This window comes from Mus musculus, chromosome 7 (genome assembly GCF_000001635.26).
Source record: "Mus musculus strain C57BL/6J chromosome 7, GRCm38.p6 C57BL/6J".
In the NCBI taxonomy this organism is placed as follows: domain Eukaryota; kingdom Metazoa; phylum Chordata; class Mammalia; order Rodentia; family Muridae; genus Mus; species Mus musculus.
The window spans coordinates 73,208,632-73,232,943 of record NC_000073.6 but is presented as its reverse complement, the minus strand read 5'-3'; the positions used below and the strand labels follow the sequence as shown (position 1 = coordinate 73,232,943).

The window sequence follows — 24,312 nt, the reverse complement described above, 5'->3', positions numbered from 1 at the left end:
ATACATGAATCTGGTAGCCACATCCTCTTCCTCCCTCACTTTGCTACCTTACTCCCTGGAGCTCTGCTCTTCCTGTCTGGTATAAGTGTACTAGTCACAGACATAGCAGGGCATGTGTGTACTTCTACAAGGTCAGGCTCCATTGAATAACAATAGACTCATGAGCCGAGTTGCTTTGGTTGCCCTCAATTTACCAAGAAGTCCCAGTTTTTCTTGACAGCTGGCTGTTGGCAATCACAGGTTGTGTTCCCATCTTAAACAAGAATATTAACTCTTAAATTATATGTGTGTGTGTGTGTGTGTGTGTGTGTGTGTGTACATGTGGTGTATGTGGTTGTATGTGAGTATGTGTGGTGTGTGTGGGAGGGTTGTGTGAGTGTGTGTGGTAGGTGTGTATGTGTGTGTATGTGTGTGGTGTATGTGGTTGTGTGTGAGTGTGTATGTGGTGGGTGTGTATATGAATGTATGTGTATGTATGTTGCAGAATGATTATAAAAGGGTTTTAAAGGCCACAGTGTTTACAGAGGCCTTATTGGAGGCAGAGGTAGAGACCTGATACACATGCAAAGGAAACACAAGATATTAGTGAACCCAGTTGGAGGACTGCTGAAGGCTGACATAGTCGTGGCAAGCTGCACGTTCTGGCTGGTCAACTTGACACAACCCTAAACATATCTGGGAAGAGGAAATCATAATGAGGGATTGCCTCTATTAGTCTGGCCTGTTGGCAAGTCTATGGAGGCATTCCTTTTGATTAATGAGGGAGAACCCAGCTCACTATGGGCAGTGCTATTCCTGGGCAGGTAGCCCTGGGTTGTGTAAGAAAGGAGGCTGAGCAAGCCATGGAGAGCAAGCCAGTAAGCAGTACCCCTCCATGGCTTCTGCTCTAGTTCTTGCCATAAGTTCCGTCCATGGCTTCCCTCAACTATTGGACTGTGACCTGGGATATGTAAACCAAATGAACCCTTTCCTTCCCGAGTCACATTTGGTCATGGTCTTTATCATAGGAGTAGAAGCCAAACTGAGACAATGGAAAACTTGTTTGGATGAATGGATGGATTAACAGATGGATGGATAGATTGACAGATGGATGGATTACATGGGTAGACAGATATTTCAGTGGACTGTGCCAAGCAGTAGGGATTATGCTGTGTGATTAGTTAGCAAACTGGTAGGGCCATGACAACCATGTTGAATGCCCCTTTTATGGGTAGTCTGCATTTTTTTTTTTTCGAGACAGGGTTTCTCTGTATAGCCCTGGCTGTCCTGGAACTCACTTTGTAGACCAGGCTGGCCTTGAACTCAGAAATCTACCTGCCTCTGCCTCCCAAGTGCTGGGATTAAAGGCGTGTGTGCCACCACCTCCTGGCTGGGGTCTGTGTCTTTTATTAGTCTGGTGTATTCTATATTTTCTTGGCCTAATGTTTCTCATATCAGCTTAATATGCCTATGTATTCCTAATCTACTTTGATAAGTTTATCATCAGTACCTTTAACTTGTATGAATATATTATTTATCATTCTGTGACTCATGGTTGGTGCTGGTCAGGTGGCAGTAACACACACACACACACACACACACACACACACACACACACACACACACACACACACAGCCTCAACCTACATCTGTGTTCTAAGAAACAATTGCTGCATTGCAAATTGGAGTCACTTAGGCCAAGGCATAGCCTCAAAGCCACTGTTTATAGAACATAGTTTAGAGTAGAACATAGCCTCATCTCCACATTGTTCCCATGGCCTTTGTTGATCCTGGCCTTTTATCCAAGTGCTCTCTTAATAGCTCTAACTAGGACAATGTAGACCTCAGCCATCCCTGCTGAGTATCTCACGTGTTCCCAGCTCCCTTTGGGAAGCAAAAATGGCTAAAGCAACATGGAATTTTAACCAAGAGTCAGCCAGGGGAAGCCAGCCTTGCCTTTCCTGTTGGCTGGAATGTTCTCAGCTTACACAGGGAGCTCTGAGGAGAGTGCTGGGCAATTGTTCCCAAGAGGGCTCTGCTCAACATCCTACCCATCCATCACCATTAGCCACCAGGGCTTAGCAAGTCCTTCTCTCTCAAAGATGCACTGCATTAGAGTGTCCCATTTGGTCCAAGCTGGGAAATGTCTGACAGGCATTTCCCCATTTTCTTTTCACTTCAACTCTTCCAGGAAGGACTCATTATCACTTCCTGTTTAAAAATGGGACCGTTGAGACTTATAGAGTGTTTATGATACCTCAGACTGCCATAACAAAACACCGTAGACTGGCTGGTTTATAAACAATGGATCCGGATGCTCAGAAGTACAAGGTCAAGGTGCAGGATGATTTTTGCCTGGTGAGAGCCATTTTCTAGTCCATGGGTGGAGCCTTCAGCGGGAGTGGGAGGGGCAAGGCTCCAGGAGTTCCACTTGGTCTCATTCCTGAGGTCCAGAATCATAATCATCTCTTAAATGGTTCACTTGCCAACACCATCACATTGGGAGTTAGATCTATAGTGCATGGATTCAAACAAAGATAGAACACATAACAAAGGGGATACATACCTTGCCCAGGGTGTCTGGGCTCATAAGAAGGGGAACAAAGGTTCACTCAGTAAACCATTTATGGAGCATCTGTTCTGCCCTAGGTGCTATGTGACCTTCAATGATTGAGATTTGACTATGCCCAGATATAGGACTTCAGTGGGGGGCTAGGAGGAGCAAATCAAGGACTTTGTAGAGACAGATGGGCTTTGCAGTGGGAGGTCTAGGCCAGTGTTCATGTGGAATGTAGGGTCCTAGTCAGACTATAAATTTATGGAAGGGATTTTAAAACTTTAAAAAAATTAAATGTACATATTTATTTGTTGTTTGTGCATGTGCTGAACCACCTTGCTGCCTGCCCTCCAAAACTGCACATTGTGACTCTTTACCCATGAAATAGGGATAATCTCTATCTCCAAATTTCACTGTTTTAAGAAAATGAACACATCTTTATCACTTAATATCTACTTTTTCCTTCCTTCCTTCCTTCCTTCCTTCCTTCCTTCCTTCCTTCCTTCCTTCCTTCCTTCTTCCTTTTTCCTTTTTCCTTTTTCTCCTTTTTCTCCTTTTTTTCCTTTTTCCTTTTTTCCTTTTTCCTTTTTTTCCTTTTTCCTTTTTTCCCTTTTTCCTTTTTTCCCTTTTTCCTTTTTCCTTTTTTTCCTTTTTCCTTTTTTCCTTTTTCCTTTTTTTCCTTTTACCTTTTTTTTCTTTTTCTCCTTTTTCCTTTTTTTCCTTTTTTTCCTTTCCTCTCCTCTCCTCTCCCTCCCTTCCCCTCCTCCTCCCCCCTCCCCCCTCCCCCCTCCCCCCTCCCCCCCTCCTCCCCTCCACTCACAGAGATCCACCTGCCTCTGCCTCCTGAATGCTGGGAATAAAGGTGTGTGCCATTATGCCTGGTTTCCCTTCTAATTACTAATTTTATAATGTGGTGTCTAGCAGGCAGACACCTTCTGTAAATGGCAGAAGCCTTCTCAGTCAACCCAGGTATCATGGTACAATGGTTTGAATGACAGCAGTCCCCATAAGCTAAGATGTTTGACTCCTTGGTCCCCAGTTGGTAGAACTGTTTGGAAGGGGTTATGAGGCATGACCTTGACCTTGTTGGAGGTGTGTGTTACTAAGGATGGGTTTTGAAGTTTCAAAAGCTCACACTATCACCTTCAATGTCTCTCTCTGCCTTGAGGTTGCTCTCTCAAGATGTAAGATCTCAGCTATTGTCCCAGCACCATGCCTGCCTGCTTGCCTGTTGCTGCCATGCTCCCAGCTATGATGATCATGGACCCTAACCTTCTGAAACTGCAAGACCGATAAGGTATTTATTCTATAAGTTACCTAGGTCATAGTGTCTTATCACAGCAACTTGAGGAGCTAGAGAAAGTATCCAAGGAGCTAAAGAGATCTGCAACCCTGTAGGTGCAACAACATTATGAACTAACCAGTACCCCGGAGCTCTTGACTCTAGCTGCATATGCATCAAAAGATGACCTAGTCGGCCATCACTGGAAAGAGAGGCCCATTGGACATGCAAACTTTATATGCCCCTGTACAGGGGAACGCCAGGGCCAAAAAGTGGGAATGGGTGGGTAGGGGAGTGGGGGGGGGAGGGTATGGGGGACTTTTGGGATAGCATTGGAAATGTAATTGAGGAAAATACGTAATAAAAAAATTAAAAATAAAATAAAATAAAAAAAAACCCAAGGCACATAGCTTCACTTCCAAGCTGCTTGAGACTTCTTTTTTATAAGCAAAATTCGTTTTCCTCAAGTCAATTTTCTATGGATACCCTAAACAGAAATTAAAAAAAAAAAAAAAAAAAACATGCTGCCCCAAGTGATACAGGACTGGACACAGGAGCATGGTTACCACCTTCCTTCCCTTTGTTAAAAGACAAAACCAAAACATTTAAAGATCTTAATTGGCTTTCCTTCCTGAGTCCAGAATCAGTACCAGAATAGCTCCAACGGACTCAGGTTTGCAGTGTTGCTAGGAAGTAACTATGGGATCAAAACTGGAAATCGTGAAGAGATTGGTTCTAGATCAATTTGCCATTTTAGAACGTGGTTTGAACAACTGGTTACCTGTGATTGATTGAAACTTGGATTCTGTGATTGGCTGGGAGTCAGCTATTTGTTACAACTGTATATACTTGAGCAAAAGATTCAGTTGGCTTGTGAACTAAATTAGATTATAGTTCATCTCTTAAGTCCTCCTGTATGGAGGCCTCCTAGGACACACTTAGTTAATGTAACATCTCCCAACCTTTATGGTTCCTCCCCAGACCTGATGTTCTTGTGGAATGTAATTCAGAAATCCTTGACATTCGCTAACACCCACTTCTTAAAACTTAATTTCAGCCCATGTTTAAAAATGGAAGAGGAAAACAACATTTTGTCTGAACTGAGGCAATCTGAATGAAGGATTTAGTCAATAATTAAGCACTGACATGAACTCATTAACTGTGGTACACGTACCACACTAACAGAAGATGGATCAGGAAGCAGAAAATAATGAGGAACTCAACTCAAAGTGGGTATAAAGGGATTCTTCATACTATTATTGCAAGTTTTGTCTAAATCCCAACCCTTTCGGCAACTTAAAGTTTATTCTTAAAAGGGCCTATTCCATTACATAATATTTTCTAGTATGAGAAAGGATTTTAAAAAGTTCAGCCTGGTCCTCCCTGGTCATACATGGAGCCGAGAGGGATTTAAGATGCTGTGAGGAGAGTCTAGACATGAATTTATATAATCCATGTCTCACTTCACCAGCTTGAAGTCCAGAGTAAGGTCATATCTTTAAATATATATGTCTTCAGGACTCTCATGTCCCGTAGGGTGACTTGAGAATGCTGTTTTTCCTTGCCTTTGGCCCTAGGCTGGTTCTCAAGACTCGAGGTGTGACCTGTGGCCTAGAAGTCAAAGTTGTGAGTCTGGGAGAGCTAGGCAGAAGTCACGTCCTCTATGGTGTCTATTCAGCTTGTTGCCAGTCCTCGTACCTAACAGCTTGGACTCCTTTAAGCAACCATATCTCCAGATCAGGATCACATGACCAGGTGTCCCAAGTGTCCTTAGGGTTAGGGAAGTGAAACTAGCCAGGCGGTTTATCCGTAGGGCTCTTGTAACTGGGCTTTGGCCAGAAGCTGTAATTATCCTTGGTTACGTCTTGGCCAAGAGTCAGAAATGCTGGAAATATTTGGGGTTCTTGTTTCTTTCTGGTTTTACCTATTTTAGATGCTAGTAATTTTTGGACCTCATGTCTTAATTTTATGATCTGCCCTCATTTACAGTTAATTGTCACTCACTCGGTCCTGATATAATCTAGCTACCCTGGGGTGGATACTTTTGATGTTCCTCTAAGACCTGAAAGTTACCGAAAGTAGAGACCCTAACTCCTTCTGGTCCCCAATTTTAGCCCATCTCCTTAGGGTCTCAACTCTTATTAAGAGGATGGGACAGGTAACCTTGGAGACCTTTGAAGATAAAACCCTCCCTCATAGCTTTGACTCCTTCCTATTTCCCTGGTAACAATAGAAAGAAGAGCTTTACAACTATCTCTGTAGGTCTCCTCAACAAAAGAAAGGAATATCTCAGGCCCTGGGTGGAGAGGTGACATTCTGATCTGCTCTAAAGATTAGATAATTGCATACTGTTTTAGGGATTCTATTGCTGTGATAAGACACATGACCAAAAGCAACTTTGGAGTTGGGGGTGTGGGTGGGGTTTGACCTTATGGCTTATAAACCTGTCACCCATGGAAGCCAGGAAAGAGACTCTGGGCAAGAACCTGAAGGCAGGAACTGGAGCAGAGACCGTGGAGGAGTAATGCTTACTGACTTGTTCCTTATGGCTTGTTCAGTCTGTTTTCTTATAGCACCCAGTACCATCTGCCTAGGGTGGGGACCACCCTCAGTGATCCGGGCCTTCCTTTTATTTATTACTTAACTTTTATTGATTCTGTGTGAATTTTACATCATGAACCCCAAGCCCACTCAGTTCCCTGTCTCTTCTACCCACCCTCTCCCTCAAAAGAAAAAAAAGTCATTGTGGAAGCTGTAGTGTATGACAGCGTGTCCCACAGTATACCCTCTTGTCCACACATCTTTACCTGCGAATGTTCATTGCCATGAGTCATTGGTCTGGTTCAAGTTCTCTGGCTTCTGCTACACCAGCAATACTGCATCCTCACCAGGACTCTTCTTAGACATCCTCTCGCTGCCCTGTGTCTTGGAGATCCTGCAGCTTTGGGTCTGCAGGACTGGCCCCTTCACATGCTCCAGCAGTTCATAGATGGAGTAAATGTTGGGGTGAAACAACTCAAAGTGTTGGATCTGGGTCTGGGTGGTAGTTGAGTTGGTCAGTCCGTCAGCCCTCCTGCACACACACCCACCAGGGTGAGCTCTCTAGTGCTGTCTCGGCTGAAACCTGTAAGGTGCAGAGACAGCTCTCCTGCTCTTGTGCCCTTGGAGTAGGCTCTACTGTGCTGCCCCTGGGGAGGTACAGGGCCTACTCTCTTGAGTGTTGAAGCTGGTGAGTGTTGCAGGGGAGCTGAGCCCTCTTACATCTATCATCAATCAAGGGCTGGAGAGATGGCTCAGCGGTTAAGAGCACTGACTGCTCTTCTGAAAGTCCTGAGTTCAATTCCCAGCAAATGTATGGTGGCTCACAACCATCTGTAATGGGATCCGATGCCCTCTTCTGGTGTGTCTGAAGACAGCTATAGTGTACTCATATAAATAAAAATAAATACATTAAAAAAAAAATCACCCATCAAGAATATGCCCCAGAGGGTTGCCCATAGGTCAGTGTGGTGGGAACTTTTGCTCAGTTGTGGGTCTCTATTCCAAACTGATTCTGCTGTGTCAAGCTGACATAAAGCTAACCAGTACACTAACCAGTATAACACATACTTTTTCATCTTGCTTAAGACTTAGTCCAGCAGGGCCTGCCAATCACCTGGCCAGGAGCCCACGCCCTGCAAAGGCTGATTCACTTGGAGACACCGAGAAGATGGGAGGAATGATTACAAGATGAGCTGTGGTACTTAGGCTGCTCAGAAGCCCCCTTCTCCTGCAGAAGCAAACAGAAACGTCCTTACCACAGCACTAAGCGGGTCTGAACTCAGAAACAAACCCAAACATCTCCCCACCCCCACCCCCACCCCCGCACCTGCTTTTTTTTCTCTTAATACTGGCCAAAATACTAAGCATGCTTTCCTCGGCACTCTGCATAGCTGTACCCTTTTCAGAAGTCGTCCCCCCCACCCCACTGCACAGCTACTCACAGACCTCAATTGCTGAACAGGCCGGTTTCTCCAGCCTTAACTCAAAGGCGTGGCCCCCCCCTCCCCCCCCCCCCCCCGTCTCCCTTCTTCTGACAGCTGCTAAGATTTATGGCTTGTCTGTGTTTTTGTTTTTCTCTTAAAGTTTAGTAATATTGCCCTGGTGCTTGCTTCTAAGTCTATTTCTAAACCCTCGTATTGATACACAGACGTATGAAGGGAAACCCCAGTTTCCCTGGTAGCATTTTCCCTTAAATTCCAACCCTACCCACTTCCTGCCCATTGGAGCAAGGAGGTAGATGTACGTAATTAGTATAACGGAAGTTATATGTTGTTACACTGAGGGTCACCACACAAGGTTCACACTTTAAATTCTTAACTATAGTCCTAAACCTGTCTCTCCAAGGCTGCTCACCTGTGCAACATAACTTAGCTGAAGGTCTGGTCCAGTCTCTAACAGAAGTCTCTGATCCAAGGGTCAGGATCCTGGGAGAAACTCTCGAGCTGCAGGGAAGATCAAAGTGGAGTCTCTCCAGATGTGGAGAGCTAAGCATTTCTTTGATAAACTTAGAAGAGTCTCTCTGTCTTTTATTTACTTCTAAGAGGTTCAGTGGGTGTCATGGGGTTCTAGGACCGTGTCTGGTTATTTGGAATGAGTGATCGAGTGATGTCACTGAGTTCTGGTTATCATATGCAGCCTTGGGTGTAGTGGGATTCCTGACTAAGCTATTCTTATGTGTCTAAAAGCCTTTTTTACCCTATGCTCATTACACTGCTCCAGCCTGAGTGGTATTCATCCCTTGTCTTCTTCAGAGCACCCTTCATCTGGGTCCCCAGCAATCTGTCCTGTTCTACTGTGGGTGGAGAATAGCACCGTGCTGGGTGGCTGTGTGACACATGGAGCCACATGGCTAGGTCTTGCACAACAGAAGAGGAAGCAGGGTAAGGAGATAAGATGCTCTTTATACCATAGAAAAGGGACTCGGGTTCTAGGCCTGTGGCGTGGTTAGCTCAACTTGACAGCCTAGAATCAAATGGGAAGAGAGTCTTAATGAGGGACCGTCTAGATCAGGTTGTGGGCTTGTCTGTGGGAGATTGTATTGATTACATTAATTGATGTAATTGATTAATTGTTGTAATCATGAGCTAGGGAAGACCTGGCTCATGGTGGGGGGCACTGATCCTGGACAATTTAACAGAGAGAGTGATCTGAGTGTGGACAAGCACGCATATGTGTATCTCTCTCTGCCCTGGGCTATGCATATGAAGTGACTGGCTGTTTTAAGTTCCCCCTGCCCAGACATAACACTCTGCTATGGTGGACTGTATATATCCTGGGATTGTGAGGTAAAAAAATACTTTCCCCCTTAAGCTGCCTTTTGTTAGGGTATTTTATCACAACAGAAATGAAATTAGAACAGCCTACATCAGAATTCTAATAATCTATAGAATAGTATTCACTCACTATTATCTCCTTTCTGTCTGTCTGTCTGTCTGTCTCCCCATACACCCCACACCTGCACAGGGTTTCTCTGTGTAGCCCTGGCTGTCATGGGACTCACAGAAGTCTGCCTGTCTCTAACTCCTGAGTTCTGGGATTAAAGGCATCCTTTCTTAAGAGTTGGTCCCAGTGGACTTCACCTGGGATCTTAGCTTCCCACTACATCTTCCTGGACCTCTATTTTCTCATCTGCAAATTGGGTTGTACTGGTGAATCTAGAGGCAAACTGAGGAGGAAATCCACAGGGTGGTTCCCTGAGAGCTGTCATTCCACAGGGGAGGACTAGGTGTCAGGACTGGGTGGAGAGAGAAGCTTTGCTCTGCCCACCCTAAGCTGAGGGGTCAGCCTCCAGTACCCTGGTTCAGTACTACTCTGGGCTTCTTCCCAACGCTCTTTCTTAGGTTTGAGACTGCATGGTTTTGTTTTCCAAATCTGAGTTCCTTTCATTCTTCCTCTCCAATGGGATTAAAAGGAATCACTTCCAGGGCCTTCCCAAGGAAGACAAAGCTCAAGGTTTGGTCCGGGAGGTTCAGTTCTTTTAGAAACATTTTTTCTTTTCTGTCTGCCTCCACCCATTCCTGCCCAAGTGCACATTGTTCTTAAATGTCACAAGTGTGTGTGTGTGTGTGTGTGTGTGTGTGTGTGTGTGTGAGAGAGAGAGAGAGAGAGAGAGAGAGAGAGAGAGAGAGAGAGAGAGGGAGAGAGAGAGATCCCTTTTGCTTCTGAATGCCACAGTCTGCTGAAGGGAAACAGCAAGAACAAATAGCTGAATTAAAGGCATGCTGATTTTTTTTCTTTTTTTGTCTTCCTGGCTTTATTTAGGTTTCCAGTCTGGGCCTCTCTTCACACTCTGGTCTCCCTCCAGTCTCCCTCCCCAGGCTGGCATTGAAATGTCAAATACAGCAGTTTGCAGCTGAAAGGGGGTCCCTGGTGGGAACAGAATGCCCTTCTAACCCGTGGGCCTGGGCTGTTCCTTCCATGCGCCTCTCTTTGCTTTTCTCTTTCTTGTGGGCTGCCTTTCACCCACAGAGGTTGTTTGAGGTGGAGGATGGGGAGCAGGAGAAAGGCTTTGCACCTGGGAGCGAGAAGGAGGTGGTCCTCACACCCTTGGCTTCTCCTTTCTTAGTTTCTCCAGCCTCCAGCAGAAACTGAGAGAGATGATTCCCTGGGGTCTTTGTACTCTCTCTCTCCCAACCCCAGAAACTCTGGATATCCAGAATGGCCTCAGTGTTTAGCCAGTCCCTGCCCCGACAGGGCTTCTCTGTGCAGGCTGGTGTCAGTTAGGAGGAAGTAGAAGGACCCTGGGTTATTAGGAATATGTAAGGTAGTGGGATATTTTGCAATACCCAGAGTTGCTAAGGGGGTGGAAAACAGATGTCTTCTTAAGTTTCTGGCTCTTTGATTAGATAGATTGACACCCTTAGAAAAAGTGCAAGTGTCCCTAGCTAGGTGGCACATGCCTTTAATTCCAGCGCTAGAGCAAGCGGTATAGAAGCAAGTGGATCTTTGGGTTTAAAGCCAGGCTGATCTGTCTACATAACGAGTTCCAAGACAGCCAAAGCTGTGTAGAGACACCCTGTCTCAGGGGGGAAAAGAAAAAGAAAAAAAAACCCAAAACCAAAATGACCCCCAACATGGAAATATCCAACTCAGCAATCCTGCTTATATAGCTATTTCTTCCTAAGAAAATAATTGCTCAAGTGTGTGAAGAGTTCTGCCCAAGGCTGTTTGTCCCAGTTGATGTTTGCAATATGGCTTGATTACAAGTATCCCAGTTCTCAGTGGAGAATTTAAACAGTATGATGGTGTAATGTCGGGTGAAGTAGTATGTAGTCATTGAAAACTGTAATGTAAAGCTGGAGAAGGGTCAGTGGTTAAGAGTATTGGCTGTTCTACCACAGGACTTGAGTACAATCCCACAACCCGTGTGGTGACTCACAACCATTTATAACGGTCATTCCAGGGATCTGCTCTCCTTTTCTGGCCTTCGCAGGCACCAGCATGGGGCTGCTGTACAGACATAGATGCAGGCAAAATATCTGTGTTTCAACTGGGGCAAATAGCCCTGGGCAGAACTCTGCACACACTTGAATATTTTCTTAGGAAGAAATATCTGTACAAGTAGGATTGCTGTGTTGGGCATTCCACTTTTGTGTGTGTGTGTGTGTGTGTGTGTGTGTGTGTGTGTGTGTGTGTGTGTGTTGGTTTTTGTACATGTAACACAAAAAGTATTCTAAAAAGAAAAGGGTAATGCGGCATTGTATCTGTGAATGGGGGAAGATATGCATGCAATAGCTAGGGAAACACCAGCTTATATAAGAAACCTTTCTTAAAATAGAAATTATATTTGAATAAAAAATGTCCATTGTGAGTCTGGGTGGTAGAATTCTGATTAATGGTGACTGACTGTAGGCTCCGATGCCAACAACCAGCCTTTGAGGCTTGGTAGTCTACAGACTGGTTTCTCACAACCAAAGAGAGAGAAAGTGGGAAAAGTCATGTCTCTTTGTGCTTCGTCTTCAGCTGGGGAGAGTATGTGGAGGGTTGGTTGGGTCTGCCAGTCAGGTCCCTCAGCCACCTCCATCATGTTCCAGTGTCCAGCATTCACCTTCACAGAACTGCATGTGTACCTGTTGGTCAAGTTCTCCTTCCTGGGGAAATGCTCCCTATGGACCACGGGATGGAATTATTAATCAAAGAAACTCTCCTAATCTCTTGCAAGACTCTTTGAAGCCATGACCAGGGCTCAGGATGAGTAAATATCTCCAACAGTCTCGAGAAGGTCTTCCAATGGCTGCCCTGATACTTAATGAGTACAGAACCAGCTCAATATGGGGTGACAGAGCTGGAGAGAAAGAGAGAGGGGCGACTGTTTCCTTGGCAAAGGACAGCTTTGGGGAAATAAAAGCCAACTGTGTAGCAAGACATAGGATGTGGCTATAACCCCTTATTTGTTAGCAGAGGCTATGCTATAACAGCTAGAAGGACCTTTGTGCTTCTGTGACTGGCCAGAAAACTACGCTATTTCCTGGGAACCAGAAACACTTTTTCCAAGTCTGAGATGTGGTTTGGAAGTTTGTTTCTAGTTTGTTTGTTTTTGTTGTTCTTTTTATCCCTTATATTTCTTAGGTTTTTACAATATTTCATGGTTCAGGGAAGTACAGATTTGGAGAGCCCAGATTACAAAATATATAAACGTGTGTAACCCTACATAAACTTATTAATAATAAGCTTGTACATGGATTTGTATAAAAATACATTAACTTTATAGCACATCAACTTTTACATAGATTTGCCTGGTCTTATGTTTCATCTTAAAAATGGGCACTGTTATACCAACCTCAAAGGGCTCCCTTTGACATGGTCATGAGCCACCCTTTCAGCTCTTGACATCTCTTTTCAATGTGACAACAGAAATAGATGCTCACCTTCTTTGCTCCAACAGCTTCACCCCTCTGCCTTTGTACTGGCTTGGGTGCTTCCTCTGTCTGATACAAAGTTTCCCCGCTGGTACCCTTTCTAGTGCAGTCTGTTGGTGCTTCTCCAAGGCATGGGGTATGCTCCTGCTTACGTCTCTTTATCATATTCTTCCTGTTTAGGTGAAAGCCTCCCTCCTTCTTCCCCATTCCCTCCCTCCCTTTACCCCTCCTTTCTTCTCTCTCTCCTCCCCTCTGTCCCTCCCTCCCTTTACCCCTCCTTTCTTCTCTCTCTCCTCCCCTCTGTCCCTCCCTCCCTTTACCCCTCCTTTCTTCTCTCTCTCCTCCCCTCTGTCCCTCCCTTCCTTTACCCCTCCTTTCTTCTCTCTCTCCTCCCCTCTGTCCCTCCCTCCCTTTACCCCTCCTTTCTTCTCTCTCTCCTCCCCTCTGTCCCTCCCTCCCTTTACCCCTCCTTCCTTCTCTCTCTCCTCCCCTCTGTCCTTCCCTCTCTCCCTCTCTCCCTCTTTCCCTCCCTCTTCTCTAGAGCTCTGAGCTTCCTAGACTCACTAAACTCAGCTTCCTGATGGCATGGGAACTACATAGCAGGGTGGCCATTGGTATTCTTTTCATGTTTCTCCATTGTAAGACTCCTGAATTCTGTGGGCTGCAATTAGTTGATCCCATGCTTATAAGAACTCCTGATTCCCTGTCTGCTGCTCTGGTGGACCCCAGGCTAGTGTTCCACAAAGTTGTTCAGGTGCAACTCAGGTTCCACAGAGTTGTTCAGGTGCAGAGTATTTTAAGTCCCTGAGTGGGGTGAGGAATGGTATAAAATGTCAATGCAATTATTTTTATTATATGAACTAGTGATAATATATTTAGTGGAATATATATTGATATGTAACCAATATAAAAATCACAATCACAGATATATGTGTGTCCATAACCCCCCCTGAAAACCTAGACTTTCTTAAATCCAAATTTTCAAATAATCCCAACTATTGTTTCTCTGATATTTTATTTTATTTTATTTTATTTTATTTTATTTTATTTTATTTTATTTTATTTGAGACAAGGTCTCATTATATAGCTCTGACTGTCCTGAAACTCACTATGTAGACCAGCCTAGATCAGAGTACACAGAGATCCACCTGTCTCTGCCTTCTGAGTTCTAGGACTAAAGGCATGTACCACTGTACCCAGCATTATTCAATTTTTTTTTTTTTTGCTGAAAATACCATTTTTTTCCATTTTTTATTAGGTATTTAGCTCATTTACATTTCCAATGCTATACCAAAAGTCCCCCATACCCACCCACCCCCACTCCCCTACCCACCCACTCCCCCTTTTTGGCCATGGCGTTCCCCTATACTGGGGCATACAAAGTTTGCGTGTCCAATGGGCCTCTCTTTCCAGTGATGGCCGACTAGGCCATCTTTTGATACATATGCAGCTAGAGTCAAGAGCTCCAGGGTACTGGTTAGTTCATAATGTTGTTCCACCTATAGGGTTGCAGATCCCTTTAGCTCCTTGGGTTCTTTCTCTAGCTCCTCCATTGGGAGCCCTGTGATCCATCCATTAGCTGACTTTGAGCATCTACTTCTGTGTTTGCTAGGCCCCGGCATAGTCTCACAAGAGATAGCTACATCTGGGTCCTTTCAATAAAATCTTGCTAGGGTATGCAATGGTGTCAGTGTTTGGATGCTGATTATGGGGTGGATCCCTGGATATGGCAGTCTCTACATGGTCCATCCTTTCATCTCAGCTCTAAACTTTGTCTCTGTAACTCCTTCCATGGGTGTTTTGTTCCCAATTCTAAGGAGGGGCATAGTGTCCACACTTCAGTCTTCATTCTTCTTGAGTTTCATGTGTTTACCAAATTGTACCTTATATCTTGGGAATCCTAGGTTTGGGGCTAATATCCACTTATCAGTGAGTACATATTGTGTGAGTTCCTTTGTGAATGTGTTACCTCACTCAGGATGATGCCCTCCAGGTCCATCCATTTGGCTAGGAATTTCATAAATTCATTCTTTTTAATAGCTGAGTAGTACTCCATTGTGTAAATGTACCACATTTTCTGTATCCATTCCTCTGTTGAGGGACATCTGGGTTCTTTCCAGCTTCTGGCTATTATAAATAAGGCTGCTATGAACATAGTGGAGCATGTGTCCTTCTTACCAGTTGGGGCATCTTCTGGATAAATGCCCAGGAGAGGTATTGCTGGATCCTCCGGTAGTACTATGTCCAATTTTCTGAGGAACCGCCAGAAGGATTTCCAGAGTGGTTGTACAAGCCTGCAATCCCACCAACAATGGAGGAGTGTTCCTCTTTCTCCACATCCTCGCCAGCATCTGCTGTCACCTGAATTTTTGATCTTAGCCATTCTGACTGGTGTGAGGTGGAATCTCAGGGTTGTTTTGATTTGCATTTCCCTGATGATTAAGGATGTTGAACATTTTTTCAGGTGCTTCTCTGCCATTCGGTATTCCTCAGGTGAGAATTCTTTGTTCAGTTCTGAGCCCCATTTTTTAATGGGGTTGTTTGATTTTCTGAAGTCCACCTTCTTGAGTTCTTTATATATGTTGGATATTAGTCCCCTATCTGATTTAGGATAGGTAAAGATCCTTTCCCAATCTGTTGGTGGCCTTTTTGTCTTATTGACGGTGTCTTTTGCCTTGCAGAAACTTTGGAGTTTCATGAGGTCCCATTTGTCAATTCTTGATCTTACAGCACATGCCATTGCTATTCTGTTCAGGAATTTCTCTCCTGTGCCCATATCTTCAAGGCTTTTCCCCACTTTCTCCTCTATAAGTTTCAGTGTCTCTGGTTTTATGTGAAGTTCTTTGATCCACTTAGATTTGACCTTAGTACAAGGAGATAAGTATGGATCGATTCGCATTCTTCTACATGATAACAACCAGTTGTGCCAGCACCAATTGTTGAAAATGCTGTCTTTCTTCCACTGGATGGTTTTAGCTCCCTTGTCGAAGATCAAGTGACCATAGGTGTGTGGGTTCATTTCTGGGTCTTCAATTCTATTCCATTGGTCTACTTGTCTGTTTCTATACCAGTACCATGCAGTTTTTATCACAATTGCTCTGTAGTAAAGCTTTAGGTCAGGCATGGTGATTTCACCAGAGGTTCTTTTATCCTTGAGAAGACTTTTTGCTATCCTAGGTTTTTGGTTATTCCAGATGAATCTGCCGATTGCCCTTTCTAATTCGTTGAAGAATTGAGTTGGAATTTTGATGGGGATTGCATTGAATCTGTAGATTGCTTTTGGCAAGATAGCCATTTTTACAATGTTGATCCTGCCAATCCATGAGCATGGGAGATCTTTCCATCTTCTGAGATCTTCTTTAATTTCTTTCTTCAGAGATTTGAAGTTTTTATCATACAGATCTTTCACCTCCTTAGTTAGAGTTATACCAAGATATTTTATACTATTTGTGACTATTGAGAAGGGTGTTGTTTCCCTAATTTCTTTCTCAGCCTGTTTATTCTTTGTATAGAGAAAGGCCATTGACTTGTTTGAGTTTATTTTATATCCAGCTACTTCACCGAAGCTGCTTATCAGGTTTAGGAGTTCTCTGGTAGAATTTTTAGGGTCACTTATATATACTATCATATCATCTGCAAAAAGTGATATTTTGACTTCCTCTTTTCCAATTTGTATCCCCTTGATCTCCTTTTGTTGTCGAATTGCTCTGGCTAATACTTCAAGTACTATGTTGAAAAGGTAGGGAGAAAGTGGGCAGCCTTGTCTAGTCCCTGATTTTAGTGGGATTGCTTCCAGCTTCTCTCCATTTACTTTGATGTTGGCTACTGGTTTGCTGTAGATTGCTTTTATCATGTTTAGGTATGGGCCTTGAATTCCTGATCTTTCCAAAACTTTTATCATGAATGGGTGTTGAATCTTGTCAAATGCTTTTTCTGCATCTAACGAGATGATCATGTGGTTTTTGTCTTTGAGTTTGTTTTTTTTTTTTTTTTTTTTTATTTTTTTTTATTTTTTATTTTTTATTTTTTATTAGGTATTTAGCTCATTTACATTTCCAATGCTATACCAAAAGTCCCCCTTACCCACCCACCCCCACTCCCCTACCCACCCACTCCCCCCCTTTGGCCCTGGCGTTCCCCTGTACCGGGGCACACAAAGTCTGCGTGTCCAATGGGCCTCTCTTTCCAGTGATGGCCGACTAGGCCATCTTTTGATACATATGCAGCTAGAGTCAAGAGCTCAGGGGTACTGGTTAGTTCATAATGTTGTTCCACCTATAGGGTTGAAGATCCCTTTAGCTCCTTGGGTACTTTCTCTAGCTCCTCCATTGGGAGCCCTGTGATGCATCCATTAGCTGACTGTGAGCATCCACTTCTGTGTTTGCTAGGCCCCGGCATAGTCTCACAAGAGACAGCTACATCTGGGTCCTTTCAGTAAAATCTTGCTAGTGTATGCAATGGTGTCAGCATTTGGAAGCTGATTATGGGGTGGATCCCTGGATATGGCAGTCTCTACATGGTCCATCCTTTCATCTCAGCTCCATACTTTGTTTCTGTAACTCCTTCCATGGGTGTTTTGTTCCCACTTCTAAGGAGGGGCATAGTGTCCACACTTCAGTCTTCATTTTTCTTGAGTTTCATGTGTTTAGGAAATTGTATCTTATATCGTGGGTATCCTAGGTTTTGGGCTAGTATCCACTTATCAGTGAGTACATATTGTGTGAGTTCCTTTGTGATTGTGTTACCTCACTCAGGATGATGCTCTCCAGGTCCATCCATTTGGCTAGGAATTTCATAAATTCATTCTTTTTAATAGCTGAGTAGTACTCCATTGTGTAGATGTACCACATTTTCTGTATCCATTCCTCTGTTGAGGGGCATCTGGGTTCTTTCCAGTTTCTGGCTATTATAAATAAGGCTGCTATGAACATAGTGGAGCATGTGTCCTTCTTACCAGTTGGGGCTTCTTCTGGATATATGCCCAGGAGAGGTATTGCTGGATCCTCCGGTAGTTTGTTTATATAATGGATTACATTGATGGATTTTCGTATATTAAACCATCCCTGCATTCCTGGAATAAAACCTACTTGGTCAGGATGGATGATTGCTTTAATATGTTCTTGGATTCGGTTAGCAAGAATTTTATTGAGGATTTTTGCATCGATATTCATAAGAGAAATTGGTCTGAAGTTCTCTATCTTTGTTGGGTCTTTCTGTGGTTTAGGTATCAGAGTAATAGTGGCTTCATAAAATGAGTTGGGTAGAGTACCTTCTACTTCTATCTTGTGAAATAGTTTGTGCCGAACTGGAATTAGATCTTCTTTGAAGGTCTGATAGAACTTTGCACTAAACCCGTCTGGTCCGGGCTTTTTTTGGCTGGGAGACTATTAATAACTGCTTCTATTTCTTTAGGTGATATGGGACTGTTTAGATGGTCAACTTGATCCTGATTCAACTTTGGTACCTGGTATCTGTCCAGAAATTTGTCCATTTCGTCCAGGTTTTCCAGTTTTGTTGAGTATAGCCTTTTGTAGAAGGATCTGATGGTGTTTTGGATTTCTTCAGGATCTGTTGTTATGTCTCCCTTTTCATTTCTGATTTTGTTAATTAGTATTTTGTCCCTGTGCCCTTTAGTGAGTCTAGCTAAGGGTTTATCTATCTTGTTGATTTTCTCAAAGAACCAACTCCTCGTTTGGTTAATTCTTTGAATAGTTCTTCTTGTTTCCACTTGGTTGATTTCACCCCTGAGTTTAATTATTTCCTGCCGTCTACTCCTCTTGGGTGAATTTGCTTCCTTTTTTTCTAGAGCTTTTAGATGTGTTGTCAAGCTGCTAGTATGTGCTCTCTCCCGTTTCTTCTTGGAGGCACTCAGAGCTATGAGTTTCCCTCTTAGAAATGCTTTCATTGTGTCCCAAAGGTTTGGGTACATTGTGGCTTCATTTTCATTAAACTCTAAAAAGTCTTTAATTTCTTTCTTTATTCCTTCCTTGACCAAGGTATCATTGAGAAGAGTGTTATTCAGTTTCCACGTGAATGTTGGCTTTCCATTATTTATGTTGTTATTGAAGATCAGTCTTAGGCCATGGTGGTCTGATAGGATACATGGGACAATTTCAATATTTTTGTATCTGTTGAGGCCTGTTTTGTGACCAATTATATGGTCAATTTTGGAGAAGGTCCCGTGAGGTGCTGAGAAGAAGGTATATCCTTTTGTTTTAGGATAAAATGTTCTGTAGATATCTGTCAGGTCCATTTGTTTCATAACTTCTGTTAGTTTCCCTGTGTCCCTGTTTAGTTTCTGTTTCCACGATCTGTCCATTGGTGAAAGTGGTGTGTTGAAGTCTCCCACTATTATTGTGTGAGGTGCAATGTGTGCTTTGAGCTTTACTAAAGTGTCTTTAATGAATGTGGCTCCCCTTGCATTTGGTGCGTAGATATTCAGAATTGAGAGTTCCTCTTGGAGGATTTTACCTTTGATGAGTATGAAGTGTCCCTCCTTGTCTTTTTTGATAACTTTGGGTTGGAAGTCGATTTTATCCGATATTAAAATGGCTACTCCAGCTTGTTTCTTCAGTCCATCTGCTTGGAAAATTGTTTTCCAGCCTTTCAATCTGAGGTAGTGTCTGTCTTTTTCCCTGAGATGGGTTTCCTGTAAGCAGCAGAATGTTGGGTCCTGTTTGTGTAGCCAGTTTGTTAGTCTATGTCTTTTTATTGGGGAATTGAGTCCATTGATATTAAGAGATATTAAGGAAAAGTAATTGTTGCTTCCTTTTATTTTTGTTGTTAGAGTTGGCATTCTGTTCTTGTGGCTGTCTTCTTTTTGATTTGTTGAGGGATTACTTTCTTGTTTGTTCTAGGGCGTGATTTCCGTCCTTGTATTGCTTCTTTTCTGTTATTATCCTTTGAAGGGCTGGATGCGTGGAAAGATATTGTGTGAATTTGGTTTTGTCGTGGAATACTTTGGTTTCTCCATCTATGGTAATTGAGAGTTTGGCCGGATATAGTAGCCTGGGCTGGCATTTGTGTTCTCTTAGTGTCTGTATAACATCTGTCCAGGCTCTTCTGGCTTTCATAGTCTCTGGTGAAAAGTCTGGTGTAATTCTGATAGGCCTTCCTTTATATGTTACTTGACCTTTCTCCCTTACTGCTTTTAATATTCTATCTTTATTTAATGCATTTGTTGTTCTGATTATTATGTGTCGGGAGGAATTTTTTTTCTGGTCCAGTCTATTTGGAGTTCTGTAGGCTTCTTGTATGATCATGGGCATCTCTTTCTTTATGTTTGGGAAGTTTTCTTCAATTATTTTGTTGAAGATATTAGCTGGCCCTTTAAGTTGAAAATCTTCATTCTCATCAATTCCTATTATCTGTAGGTTTGGTCTTCTCATTGTGTCCTGGATTTCCTGGATGTTTTGAGTTAGGATCCTTTTGAATTTTGTATTTTCTTTGACTGTTGTGTCGATGTTCTCTATGGAATCTTCTGCACCTGAGATTCTCTCTTCCATTTCTTGTATTCTGTTGCTGATGCTCGCATCTATGGTTCCAGATCTCTTTCCTAGGGTTTCTATCTCCAGCGCTGCCTCGCTTTGGGTTTTCTTTACTGTGTCTACTTCCCTTTTTAGTTCTAGTATGGTTTTGTTCATTTCCATTACCTGTTTGGATGTGTTTTCCTGTTTTTCTTTAAGGACTTCTACCTGTTTGGCTGTGTTTTCCTGCTTTTCTTTAAGGGCCTGTAACTCTTTAGCAGTGCTCTCCTGTAATTCTTTAAGTGACTTATGAAAGTCCTTCTTGATGTCCTCTATCATCATCATGAAAAATGTTTTTAAATCTGGGTCTAGATTTTCGGTTGTGTTGGGGTTCCCAGGCCTAGGTGGGGTGGGAGTGCTGCATTCTGATGATGGTGAGTGGTCTTGATTTCTGTTAGTAGGATTCTTACGTTTGCCTTTCGCCATCTGGTAATCTCTGAAGCTAGCTGTTATAGTTGTCTCTGTTAAGAGCTTCTACTTCAGGTGACTCTGTTAGCCTCTATAAGCAGACCTGGGATGGTAACACTCTCCTTGGTTTCAGTGAGTAGAGTATTCTCTGCAGGAAAGCTCTCTTCTTGCAGGGAGGGTACCCAGATATCTGGTGTTCGAACCGGACTCCTGGCAGAAGTTGTGTTCCACTCACCAGAGGTCTTAGAATCCCGTGGGGAATCCTGTGTGGGCCCTTGCGGGTGTCAGACAACTCCGCTGGCCAGGAAGCCCGGGGCTCGAGTGGATCGGAAGGGGCTTTTGTCCCGGGTCAGGCCCGGGCAGTCTGCTTCCCTATGTCCAATTTTTATTTTATTTCATTTATTCATTTACTTGATCTGTGATCATGTAATCGTGTGATGACCAGTGTGCAAACATGGAGGCTAACTTAGACTGACAGCTCTCTATTCAGTAATTAATTCAATTTAGCGTCCTAGTTGACTTGCTTAGTAAGATTCTTGAGAAGTTGTAAGGTGCTAGAACATCCTACAATGTTCTAGTTTGCATATCCCATTCATCTTTTGCAACTACAGTAATGGGATGGGTTTTTTAAAATCATTTTTATCATCTTATTATCATACCTATGACAAAAGGAGGCTTACCGTTGAAGTGCCAGTGTTTCCAGAAGGTAAAATTATATCTTTTATGCTAATTACTATAAAGTAAACACAGACCAGAGATTTCACATGAATGCATTAACTAATGAGAGAACAGGTAGGATGTCGTAGTGTGAAGTTATAGCCCTGTCTAAAGAGGCCCAAAGCCAGAGCGTGTGCAGGCCTTCAGACTCCACAGAGCAGCCAGCATGCCCTCTACTCGTGACCAACCGTGTCTCCATGACAAGGAGGGGGGACTACATTCCTCTAAGTTTTCTATAATATTGGGAATTGTAAAGTAGCTGAAATCAATCCAAGGTGGTGACCCAGAGGGTGGACTAGCCAGTATATCCAGTCATCTTTTATGGTTCTTTTAAAGTCCTTCCTGTTTTTTTTTGTTGTTGTTGTTTGTTTTGTTTTGTTTTTTATGGGATTAGAGACATATTTAAGGGCCTATTGGCAGGACACAAACTCCATTCATCTAGAACTGATGTCCTTAACTGCTAAGTATTTAAGAGCTGTTCATTGAAGATTACCCACTCTTTCCGAAGTTGTTGATTTCTTAGTATCTTTTTCTTTCTTGCAAAAATGCCATGTTTGTTTTGAGAAATGAAGAGAATTTACATGTGTGATTTTCTTAATAACTGTCAGGCTTATGCCTGAGATCTCATGTGGTCCTAAGCAGCAGCACTCGAGGGGTTACTAGTAGCCTTCAGATGCAGATGAGCAGAGAGGGTTAGAGAAATTCGGGGTTGCAAGACTAGCCTAGTGAAGCTCTGACACCCACCTCCCTCCCATCTGAGGCTTAGAATTGTGCTGTGACAAACTGATCAGTATTTTAAGAGGAACTTTGTATCTTTCAGCACCTCTGGAAAATGCATTATTTGTGATTTTTCTGGGTAATACTGAGGCCCAGGAGACAGTGGTGAGAAGATAACACTCAACTAGAGTATCCCCAATTGTCTGAACTCCAAAGTTCATGAATATCAGTAGGCAGAGGCTCCTTCCAGCACGGTCTTTTTCTGGCCCATTAGTGGGAATGAGCAGGATGCTTGTGAAATGTATATATTGGTGGACAGCACTGCAGAATCCCAGGAGCAGAAACAGGGAAGGGCACCTTGAATGCATATATTTTCGAGATTCATAGGAGTGTTTCGGGGGAACTCTCTCCCAAGCATACATCCCTGGGCTGTGGATTTCAATAGGCCCGAATGAACATCCTGGTGACATAGTGTGATATTGGGCAAGTTAATTCAACTCTCGAAGACCTGCTTTTCTCATTTGAAAAATGAGGATAATTATAGCTGTGGGGAGCAAGGAGCTAATCCATGGGAAGTGTCTGGCAACGGGCCTGGCACCGGCTGCGTTCCCAGTAAATGTCACCTATTCATATATTTCCCTGACTTTGAGATGGTCTTTATTTTCTTTCATATTAACATCTCTGAAATCAGCATGCTTCTTGAAATTGATGGCGTGTCATGGCCTCAATGGGAGCATTTATTTTTAGTTCTGATGTTTTCTAAAACAATAGTGTTTCTGCAGTGTATGGTGTCCAAGCTTGGTGAAACATGGGGGTACCTGAGCATCCATAGGTACGGTGTAGTCAACAGTAAGAGAGCTGAAGTTTGGTGAGTCCCATGTCTGTCTACACTGTGTCCCTCTTCCCAGTGGTCTACCACTGCAGAAGTGAGTCAATGCAAGCTGAAAGTCAGGATGGGCAGGTATGTCTCATCCTGGTCGGGCTCTCCAAGACTCCAGGTCTATCTTCTCAATCGACCTTTCCTGCCCCAGCGCCCTTTTTCTCATTCATCCAAACACTAACACCGAGATCAACTTGAGGGGGCTCTGATTATCCTGATAACTTCCTCTGCCCTCAGGTCTCCATTTTGCCCTGTTACTATATTCTGAGTTACTTTACCCCAGTAGGTCCAATTTTGGGGCTTTTTGGCTTTGGCTTCCTTTTCAGAGGTGGCTTGGAAAAGATGCCCAGGGTCCAGAAGGACCAAGCAACACTCTCCGGCGAGGTTCATCGCAAATAGCAAGTCAGGAAGAAATCGCTCTCGCTCTTTCTCTGACCCCCCCTGCCTTGTTCTTTTCCTGCTCAGCCAAATGATCAAAATGAGATTTGGCAGCCAGATAGCCGTGGGGGAGGGTTCGCTTCTTGTGTTTAAGGTGAAGCTATAGGAAAGAATCGGTTTAATGAATGGTTTGTTTCCTTTGCAAAAGAACCATCTGGGTTTAGATTTCATATTTACTATTTAAAACCCGTCCTTTCTTCATTCCCAAAGCCTGGGACAAATGTTTGTTTTTCTCACATATTCATCAAGGCCGGGGCTTCAGAAAGCACAGAGGCCTCTGTATTGACATGGGAAGCTGGAGCCTGCCTGGGGAGTGTTCAGCTGAGAACAGTGTTTGGCATGTTTGCTTCCTGCCCCATGCCGCCATTCAGCGCGGGAGAGCTTTAGGGTGGCAGGAGGGCGGGGGGGAGGGGGGGGGGCTTGGCACGTTGGCAGAGGATCTCACTGGAAGCTCTCAAGTCTGAGAGGAGAAGGAGTTTTCTCATGGTTTCCCCCTCCCCTCCCCCTCCGAGTGTATCAATCAGTTTCAGGGCAACACTAGTGAGAAAGGAGAGTGTTCTTCAGCAGGAAAAGTAGTCACAGAGGCCACCAGCTTGCTTTTGTAGCCTTTGTTCCTGATGGCGCCTTGGTCAGAACACTGGGGCTGCCCCAGCAGCTCTGCTTGCCCGGGCCTGTTATCCTGGGGTTCCAGGAGGACTGAAAGAGTGGACAGAGTCCTGTCTCTGCAATCTTTGGGGACCACCTCTACTTTCGGCAGCGTGACAACGGCTTTCCTCAAGTCTGTAGATCTAGTGGTTAATGTGCCCCAAAAAAGGGGGGGGGGATCAGTCTCCTTCTCAGAACTGTAACATTTAAGTGGGAGTGTCACGGGCTGCTGGGCACTTCCCTGGCACTCCTTAAATGTGACT

General features: G+C 43.7%; 1 long non-coding RNA gene across 1 annotated transcript in view; it reads left to right on the top strand.

Annotated features, from left to right (window-relative positions):
* Positions 1-24,312, top strand: part of Gm30075 (predicted gene, 30075) — a 36,160-nt gene that overhangs the window by 5,714 nt on the left and 6,134 nt on the right. Inside the window, exons 2-3 of the long non-coding RNA NR_166609.1 lie at positions 3,705-3,833; positions 8,612-8,740. This is a non-coding gene — a long non-coding RNA (predicted gene, 30075). The remainder of the gene's footprint in view (positions 1-3,704; positions 3,834-8,611; positions 8,741-24,312) is intronic.